A 10,358-nucleotide genomic window follows, 5' to 3' on the forward strand; every position below is an offset into this window, starting at 1 on the left:
TGACCTCCAGTTGAACCAGCACCATTTGTTGAAAAGGCTATCTTTTTTCCATTGTATGTTTTCAGCCTCTTTGTCGAGGATCAAGTGGCCATAGGTGTGTGGGTTCATTTCTGGATCTTCAATCCTGTTCCATTGATCCTCCTGCCTGTCACTGTACCAATACAATGCAGAAGCCACAATTACTCTGATACCAAAGCCACACAAAGATCCAACAAAGAAAGAGAACTTCAGACTAATTTCCCTTATGAACATCGATGCAAAAATACTCAATAAAATTCTTGCCAACCGAATCCAAGAACACATCAAAACGATCATCCACCATGATCAAGTAGGCTTTATCCCAGGAATGCAGGGTTGGTTCAATATACGGAAATCCATCAATACAATCCACTACATAAACAAACTTAAAGAACAAAACCACATGGTCATTTCATTGGATGCTGAAAAAGCATTTGACAAAATTCAGCATCCTTTCATGCTTAAAGTCTTGGAGAGAACAGGAATTCAAGGCCCATACCTAAACATAGTAAAAGCAATATACAGCAAACCAGTAGCCAGCATCAAACTAAATGGAGAGAAACTTGAAGCAATCCCACTGAAATCAGGGACCAGACAAGGCTGCCCCCTTTCTCCTTATCTTTTCAATATTGTACTTGAGGTACTAGCTCAGGCAATTCGACAACATAAGGAGGTCAAAGGGATACAAATGGGAAAGGAAGAAGTCAAACTATCATTATTTGCAGACGACATGATAGTCTACCTAAGTGACCCAAAAAACTCCACTAGAGAGCTCCTACAACTGATAAACAACTTCAGCAAAGTGGCAGGTTATAAAATCAACTCAAGCAAATCAGTGGCCTTCCTATACTCAAAGGATAAGCAGGCTGAGAAAGAAATTAGGGAAATGACCCCCTTCACAATAGCCACATACTGTATAAAGTATCTTGGGGTGACTCTTACCAAACATGTGAAAGATCTGTATGACAAGAACTTCAAGACTCTGAAGAAGGAAATGGAAGAAGACCTCAAAAAATGGGAAAACCTCCCATGCTCATGGATCGGTAGAATCAATATAGTTAAAATGGCCATTTTGCCAAAAGCAATATACAGATTCAATGCAATACCCATCAAAATCCCAACTCAATTCTTCACAGAGTTAGAAAGAGCAATTATCAAATTCATCTGGAACAACAAAAAACCCAGGATAGTTAAACCTATTCTCAGCAACAAAAGAAAATCTGGGGGAATCAGTATCCCTGACCTCAAGCAATACTACAGAGCAATAGTGTTAAGAACGTTTTTTTTTATTCGATATAATTTATTTACATTTCAAATGATTTCCCTTTTCTAGCCCCCCCACTCCCTGAATGTCCCGTAACCCCCCTTCTCTTCCCCTGTCCTCCCACCCACCCCTTCCCACTTCCCTGTTCTGGTTTTGCCGAATACTGTTTCACTGAGTCTTTCCAGAACCAGGGGCCACTCCTCCTTTCTTCTTGTACCTCATTTGATGTGTGGATTATGTTTTGGGTATTCCAGGTTTCTAGGTTAATAACCACTTATTAGTGAGTGCATACCATGATTCACCTTTTCAGTCTGGGTTACCTCACTTAGTATGATGTTCTCTAGCTCCATCCATTTGCCTAAGAATTTCATGAATTCATTGTTTCTAATGGCTGAATAGTACTCCATTGTGTAGATATACCACATTTTTTGCATCCACTCTTCTGTTGAGGGATACCTGGGTTCTTTCCAGCATCTGGCAATTATAAATAGGGCTGCTATGAACATAGTAGAGCATGTATCCTTATTACATGGTGGGAAATCCTCTGGGTACATGCCCAGGAGTGGTATAGCAGGATCTTCTGGAAGTGAGGTGCCCAGTTTTCGGAGGAACCGCCAGACTGATTTCCAGAGTGGTTGTACCAATTTGCAACCCCACCAGCAGTGGAGGAGTGATAATGAACTTTTTAAAACAAAAGATCTAAGATGTTAGGTAGATAAAAAAGAATGAGAAGCATTAATTCTTTTACTCTCTAATTCAAGGTCATTTTATTTAATTTCCAATTTTACCAGGGCATCTTTGGAAGCTTGGAGTATGGTGATAGAAAATCTTTAATTTATCTTCTCTTAAAAGCTTCACTGGAGAGGCAGATGAGCCTAGAGAGAATCTCAGCAAAACCCTCGATTCTAGGGATTAGGAGCAAAATTCAGATTCTCCCCTCAAAAATATTCAACAAAATAAAAGTTCAGCTGGCTTTTGATGCAACTCTTTTTGAGTCTTTATATAGATTTGGTAAAGAAAGAAAAAAAAACAACAACAACAAAATCTAGATCAGCAATTCTCAACCTGTGGACCATGATTTCTTAGGGAATCGAATGACCCTTTCACAGGGGTTGTTAAAGACCATGGGAAAATGCAAATATTTATGTGATGAGTCACAATAGCAGCAAAGTTACAGCTATGAAGCAGCAATTAAAACAATTTTGTGGTTGGATCACCACAATATGGGGAACTGTGTTAAAGGGTTGTAGCACCAGGAAGGTTGAGGAGCACTGCTCTACTTCCATACTGACACACAAGAGTAAACCATTAGAGTCCTTCTGTGTTGAAAACTATTCTAATTTGCCCTCATGTGGCTGCCATATTGGTTTCTACGCCTTCCACATAGAATGGAATTTTACCTGATGACCTGGCTGCCATTCCTCTATAGGATTTTCTAGAAACACATCCTAAAGGAGTGACTGATGCATGTACCTCAGCGGAAAACTAATCCTTTCCTTTCAAAGGCCTCCTGGGCGTTTGATGATCTCTTTATATGTAGATATTAGATATTTATTTTTGGAAAAATTGTTCTTTATTTCTGTGATACTTTTCTTGGTTTTTGTTTCCACCCTTTTAAAAGTAACTGCTTTTGGGGGTTGGGTTTGCCAGTAGGAAGCTTGAGAGGAGAAGCTGTTGGGGAGGGAGCTTGGAAGATTAGAAGTTGCAGGGGGCTGTTGGCCTAGGTCTGTTTGCTGAGCACTTGGGGCAAAGCTATTATTAACTCACTGTGTTTCTGACAAGCATGACTTCAGAGCTGATCAGGGGTGATCTCTGGGCAGGGTTCAGTCATTCCTAGTCTGGCTCAAGGGTAGTCACCTTGGGTTTTGATGCAGCCTATAAACCCAAGTTAGGCTGCCTTCCCCACATCACCCCCTAAGGGGGATTGATTAATGCTTCAGGAGTTCTTAATAGGCAGGAAGATGGTCATTAGTTCATTAGAGAACTGGCTGATTGCTTTATACCTATTACACAGACTAGATGTTGGGGTGGCACTCTCCCAGTTCTATGAATTTCTATAGTGTAAAATCTGGGAAGGCCATCTGAAAAGAAAGTAGGTTGTGTTTGAAAAGATTTGAGGCACATCTGGCTGAAGGCAGATCTGAAGGAAGCCCCTGAGAGCTGGGAGACCCCAAAGATCTATATGAAGAACACGTAAGTCTGGGTCCCATCCCTCTACTCCTCATGCTGTGGCCGACTCATTATAAAAAACTCAATTTAAGAAATAACTCCTTTAATCATATCTTCAGTGTGACTTTATTGTATCTTTTTTTCTAATATTCTCTACTTTTGTGCCTTTGGACACACAAACTTATGTTTCAAGTTTTACTGTATAATTTCTATCTTTCCAATAATTCTTAACTAGATGATATTATATTTGCATCCTCTGTTCTTTCCTAGTGCATTTTTTGCATCAAATCAGATGATAATGTGATCTCTATTGAGTCTATTTATATGGTATATTGCATTGAACAGGCATTAGACAAAATCCAAAATCATTTTGTAACAACAGTGTTGGAGGATATAGGGATGGTGGACACTTCTCAACATAATAAAGGCATTAATCAACAATGCTTCATGTAGCACCACACTAAATGGAAAAACTGTGAAAGAGCCTTATGAAAATCAGGAAATAGACATCTGTGTCTTTTCACTCTGTTCAGTATAATCAGTCCCTGTGGTCATAGCTTGAAAAATAAGACAAACGAAGAGGATGCAGTAATGACAATCAGAAGAGGAAGAAGGCAAAGTATCTTTTTAGATGATAGAATTTTACATATAAAAGACCTTAACAAAAAATCCTATAGCTGATAAACACATTGATCAAAGTAACAAGGTACATTAAAACAGTAGCTTTCCTATAACCTAATAACATATACCAAGAAAAAAATCATAGAAACACTCATATCACAACAGCCTCAAAACAAAGCAAAGCAAACCAAAAGCAAAAGGACAAAACAAAACAAAACAAAAACAAAAAACAGACAAGAACAACAAGACAACCCATGGAACAAAATAATCTAAGGCAGTGAAAGATTTCAAAGAATAGACCAGAAGATGGAAAACTTCCCATGCTCATGGATTAGTAGGATTAATGCTTTGAACATGGCCAAATCACCAAAAGCAATCTAGAGACACAACATAATCCACATAAAATTCTAGCACATTCTTCACTGAAACGAAAAAGGAAACTGCTCAGAATTTATATAGAAACACAGCAGAGCCAGGGTAGAAAAAAATCTCCAACAATAAAAATACTTGTGAAAGCATTGCTACTGCTGATCAAGAGACACACTGTGGTCCATAAAAGGGAAAGCAGCATGGAGTGGCATGAACAGAACACCAATAGCATGTGCTCTAAGAGCAAGAATTGAAAATTGGGACCTTATAAAATTACAAAGTTTCTGTAAGGCAAAGGATACCATCAAGAGGACAAATCGGCAACCAACAAATTGGGAAAAGATCTTCACCAATCCTACATCAGATAGAGGGCTAATATCCAATATATATAAAGAACTCAAGAAGTTAGACTCCAGAAAACCAAACAACCCTATTAAAAAATGGGGTACAGAGTTAAACAAAGAATTCTCACCTGAAGAACTTCGGATGGCGGAGAAGCATCTTAAAAAATGCTCAACTTCATTAGTCATTAGGGAAATGCAAATCAAAACAACCCTGAGATTTCATCTTACACCAGTCAGAATGGCTAAGATTAAAAATTCAGGAGACAGCAGGTGTTGGAGAGGGTGTGGAGAAAGAGGAACACTCCTCCACTGCTGGTGGGGTTGCAAATTGGTACAACCACTCTGGAAATCAGTCTGGCAGTTCCTCCGAAAACTGGGCACCTCACTTCCAGAAGATCCTGCTATACCACTCCTGGGCATGTACCCAGAGGATTTCCCACCATGTAATAAGGATACATGCTCTACTATGTTCATAGCAGCCCTATTTATAATTGCCAGATGCTGGAAAGAACCCAGGTATCCCTCAACAGAAGAGTGGATGCAAAAAATGTGGTATATCTACACAATGGAGTACTATTCAGCCATTAGAAACAATGAATTCATGAAATTCTTAGGCAAATGAATGGAGCTAGAGAACATCATACTAAGTGAGGTAACCCAGACTCAAAAGGTGAATCATGGTATACACTCACTAATAAATGGATATTAACCTAGAAACCTGGAATACCCAAAACATAATCCAGATATCAAATGAGGTACAAGAAGAAAGGAAGAGTGGCCCCTTGTTCTGGAAAGACTCAGTGAAGCAGTATTCAGCAAAACCAGAACGAGGAAGTGGGAAGGGGTGGGTGGGAGGATAGGGGGAGAGAAGGGGGCTTACGGGACTTTCTGGGAGTGGGGGGCTAGGAAAGGGGAAATCATTTGAAATGTAAATAAAAAATATATCGAATAAAAAAAAAGAAAAAAAAAGAAATACAAAAGTAGGTTGTCAATCCAATCAGAAAGTGTTTGGTTGCTACATAATATGTGTGTCCCCATTGGAACAGTGGGCATATCTTACAAGACAAATAAAGAATAAAGTAAAATGAAAAAAAAAAAGAGGCACACAACTGATGGCATAGAACTGATTCAGGTATAATTTCACACTCCCACAACTAACTAAATTTTAACAAATAAATAGTGTACATTGGAAAAAAAGAATCTTCAACAAATTATTCTGGGTGGATTGGATAGATACATGGAGAAATAGGAAACTAGATAAAAAGCTGTCACACTGCACAGAACTAAGAGAAAGCAGAAAATATGGTTCAACTTATAGGGGCAAGAAATCGATTTCTGAATAGTACTCTAGTAAGAATGATGAAAAATCTTTAATGGCTAGCTATTCATGTGATAGAGGGTCTAGAATATGACCTAGACCCATGGTCTAGAATATGTACAGAAAGAGCACAAAAAATTAAATATTGAGAAAACAAACACCCAAATCAGTGAAATCCCTGATCAAGGCTAGAATAGAGTACAGATAAGCATGTTACTTGCCCAGAATGTAAGTCTGGAATTACTTCTGCTGTTTTATCACTAGGTGGGGCTTCAAACCCAAGTTTCCATCAATTCTGCAGTAGACTTAGAACCACTAAAATATGTTCTGGTTGGGTGTCGATGGCTCTGGTATTAAAAATACTTGCTGCTTTTACATCAGTCTTGATAGTCAGCACCCATAAACCTCTCCACGACACATCTAACTTTTACAGCCAGATCTATTCCCCTACCCCCACAGGCTTAGACTAAGGCATACATTCTGCTCACCAGTTTAGTTCTCTCTCTCTACTTGATTTCATCCCACCCAAGCCATTTCAACCTTTAGGCCCAATACATCCTTTCTTCTGTTCCAATCTGCTTTGTCCATATCAGACACAGAACTAACAACACAACAACAAAATCCACGTGCCCAGATCTCATTGCAAAAACATCAACAACATGAATGGTCAAGGAAGTCTTTTCTCTAAAACCTACCCGATCTATAGAAATGTATGTCAATGAGAATTACCAAAGATAAACCCCAGGACACAGAATTTAAAAGAAAAATAATAAATTTCATCAAATAATTCAAGAAGTTTAAAATACCCGCCCCCCACACACACAGCTCAATAAAATTAAGGAGAAAAATCTTAAGAATGAATGACTGAGTAATGCCCAAGGAAGTACAAATACGAGGTTGGTGGAAATGGCAGAGATAATCCAGGACTTGAGACTGGAACTCAGGGAAGAGACTGAAACATTGAAGAGGACACCTGCTGAAATAAAGATGGGACTGAAAAATCCAATAACTCTACTAGAAACCCAAAGGAAATTCTTACAAGTTGAATGAATCAAGCAGAAGACAAGATATCAGGACTTAAAGTAGAAAATATAGACAAAATAAGCAAGAAATATGAAAATTAAAAAAAACACAGGAAAGGAACATAGAGGAAGTGTAAGATAATCATGGAAAAAGCCAAACCTTCAATTTATAGACATAGATGAGGGAAAGGAATCCTGTCAGTGACACAGACCTGACATTCAACAAGATCTTCAACTTCTGCAAATTAAGGAGAGAAACTATGCAGATTCTTCTAAGAACCACACAGAACACCAAGGATACAAATTTAGAAAAGAAAACCTCCCTACAGCATATCACAAATGCCCTACAGTTATAGAACAAAGAGCATGTATTGAATGCTGTAAGAGGAAAAAGCATTAAGGCACATGTAAAAGAAAAACCATCAGAATAACAGCAGATTTCTCAATGAAAAATGTGAAAGTCAGAGGAGTCTGGAGTAGTGCCTTCCAAGTCCCAAAAGACTGAGATGGCCAGCCTAGGCTAATATACCCACAAAGCTATCTGCCATAACTAAGGGATGATGAAAAAATGTATAACCAGCAAATGAAACCTAAAAAAAAATTACAGGACACAGTATTTCTGGCTAAAGAGAGGAATGAGCATAACAGAGAGACTGAAGAAAGAAATGCGAAACAATGATGGTTACCAAGTACTATGGGTGAAGCCACCGAAATTCAACAACACAAGGTTAGCACATTTTCTTAATAGTTTTAAATAGTAATGGCCTCAAATCTTAAAGTAAAATACACAGATGGACTGTTAATTAACAAATAAAATCCTTCTACATGTTGTCTACAAGAAACACATCTTAGCTTTAAAGATGGTCACCAGTCACCATTTTAGAGCAGAAAGGTGAACAGAAGAAACCCTCCCATCAAATGAAACCAAGAAGCAAACAGGCACCACTATCCTAATATCTGGCAAAAAGACTTCAAGCTGAGATTAATCAGAAGAGATAAAGAGGAACACTTCATTCTTATTAAGGGAACAGTTAACTATCCTGAATGTGTATGCACTAAACTCTGGGGGTATCTAACCTCTTTCTATAAAAATGCTACTAGATTTAAAACCACAGACTGCCATTAATCAATTAATAGTAGGTGATTTCAATACCCCAATTTCTCCAATAGACAGGTAATCATGAAAAAGTAGAGAAACAGAATTATTAATATCATACATTAAGTGGGCTTAGGAAATATTTGTAGAATATTCTACCCAAACAACAAAGAATATACATCCTACTCAGATGCAAGGGGAAGATTTTCTAAAATAAAACTCATCCTATAACACAAAACAAATCTTTTCCAAATTGAAGTAGCTCCTTGTGTCTTTTCTGATTAGAATGCCATAAAACTTAAACTGACTGCAAACAAATCTCTAGTAGATGCCCAAATACATGGAGAATAAACAACTTGCTTAATGAAGAATGGGCCAAAGAAGCATCCAAGAAGAAATTTAGAAATTTCCTGGAACTAAAGGAAAATGAAAACACAACTCAACAAAACCTCTAGGACACATTGGAAGTCATCATCCTCTGGGACACATTGAAAACCATCATGTGAGGGAAATATATAGACCTAAGTGCCTACATCAAAATTCAGAAGGAGCACAAATAAATTATTGATGCAACTCAAAAATTTGAAAACAAAACCAAATCAAATCCACTCTCAGTCAATGGCAAGAAATAATAATCAGAGCAGAAATCAATGAAATAGAACCAAATACTTTTTCTTATAAAGAATCAAGTACTTTAAGAGTTGGTTCTTACAACCCAATAAAAAACTGAGGTGTAGACCTAAACAGAAAATTCACAACACAGAAATCTCAAATGACAGAGAAGCACTTAAAGAAATGTCCCAAGTCCTTAGTGATCAGGGAAATGCAAATCAAAATGACCCTGAAATTCCACCTTACACCAATCAGAATGGCTTAGATCAAAACCTCAGGTGACAGCCCCTGTTGGCAAGGATGTAGAGAAAGAGGAACACTTCTCCATTGCTGGTGGGATTGCAAACTGGTACAAGCACTCTGGAAATCACTCTGGAGATGCCTCAGAAAATTAGAAATAGATCTACCTGAAGATCCAGCAATACCACTCTTGGGCATATAAAAGATGCCCCACCATGCCACAGAGGCACATATTCCACTTGGTTCATAGCAGCCTTGATTGTGATATCCAAGAGCTAGGAACAACCCAGTTGTCCCACAACAAAAGAATGGATACAGAAAGTGTGGTTCCTTTACACAATGAAATACTGCTCAGTTATTAAGACTGAGGACTTCCTGAGTTTTGCAGACAAATGGATGGAACTAGAAAAAATCATCTTAAGTGAGGTAACTCAGACCCAAAAGGACATGCATGGTATATACTTACTAATAAGCGGTTATTAGCCAAAAAAGTAGAGTACCCAAGATACAGTCCACAGAACTCAAAAAGGTTAGCAAGCTGACAAGCCCAAGTAAGGACACCTCAATTCCACTTGGGAGGGAGAGGGAAGCAATTACAGGAGGGGTGAAGGAGAGAGGATCCTGGGTGGGAAAGGGAGGGGAAAAGGGCAATGTGATTTGATATTGGGTGAGGGAAAAGGACCGAAGCCCTGAAAGTCAAGAGAAAGAATGGAAACAGGCAACCTCAGGAGGTAGGGGTTGGGGGACCTTCCAGAATGTACCAGGGACCTGGGAGATAAGAGACTCTCAAGCCTGAAAGGAGGGACCTTAGATGAAATGCCCTACAGTAGGTAAAGGGAACTTGTAGAGCCCACCTCCAGCAGAAAGGGTATCAAGTAGAGGAATGGGGTTGCCATCCCACAGTCAAAAACCATGACCTATAATTGTCCCTGTCTGAATGAACTGCAGGGACAAAAATGGAGAAGAGCCTGAGGAAAAGGAAGTACAGAGACAGGCCCAAGGTGGAATCCAGCTCAAGCGGAGATCCCTGAGGCCTGACACTATTATTGAGGCTATGGAGTACTCACAAAAAGGGGCCTATCATTACTGCCCTCTGAAAGACCCAAGAAGCAGCTGTAAGAGTCAGAAGCAGATATTTATACCAACCAATGGACAGAAGCTGCTGGCCCCTGTGGCTAAGTTAGGGAAAAGCTGGAAGAAGCTGAAGAAGGAGGTTGACCAGCAGTCTACATTAACATGGACCCCTGAGATCTCTCAGACATTGGATCACCAGCCAGGCAGCATA

Source organism: Apodemus sylvaticus, chromosome 18, assembly GCF_947179515.1.
Source record: "Apodemus sylvaticus chromosome 18, mApoSyl1.1, whole genome shotgun sequence".
NCBI classification, from domain to species: domain Eukaryota; kingdom Metazoa; phylum Chordata; class Mammalia; order Rodentia; family Muridae; genus Apodemus; species Apodemus sylvaticus.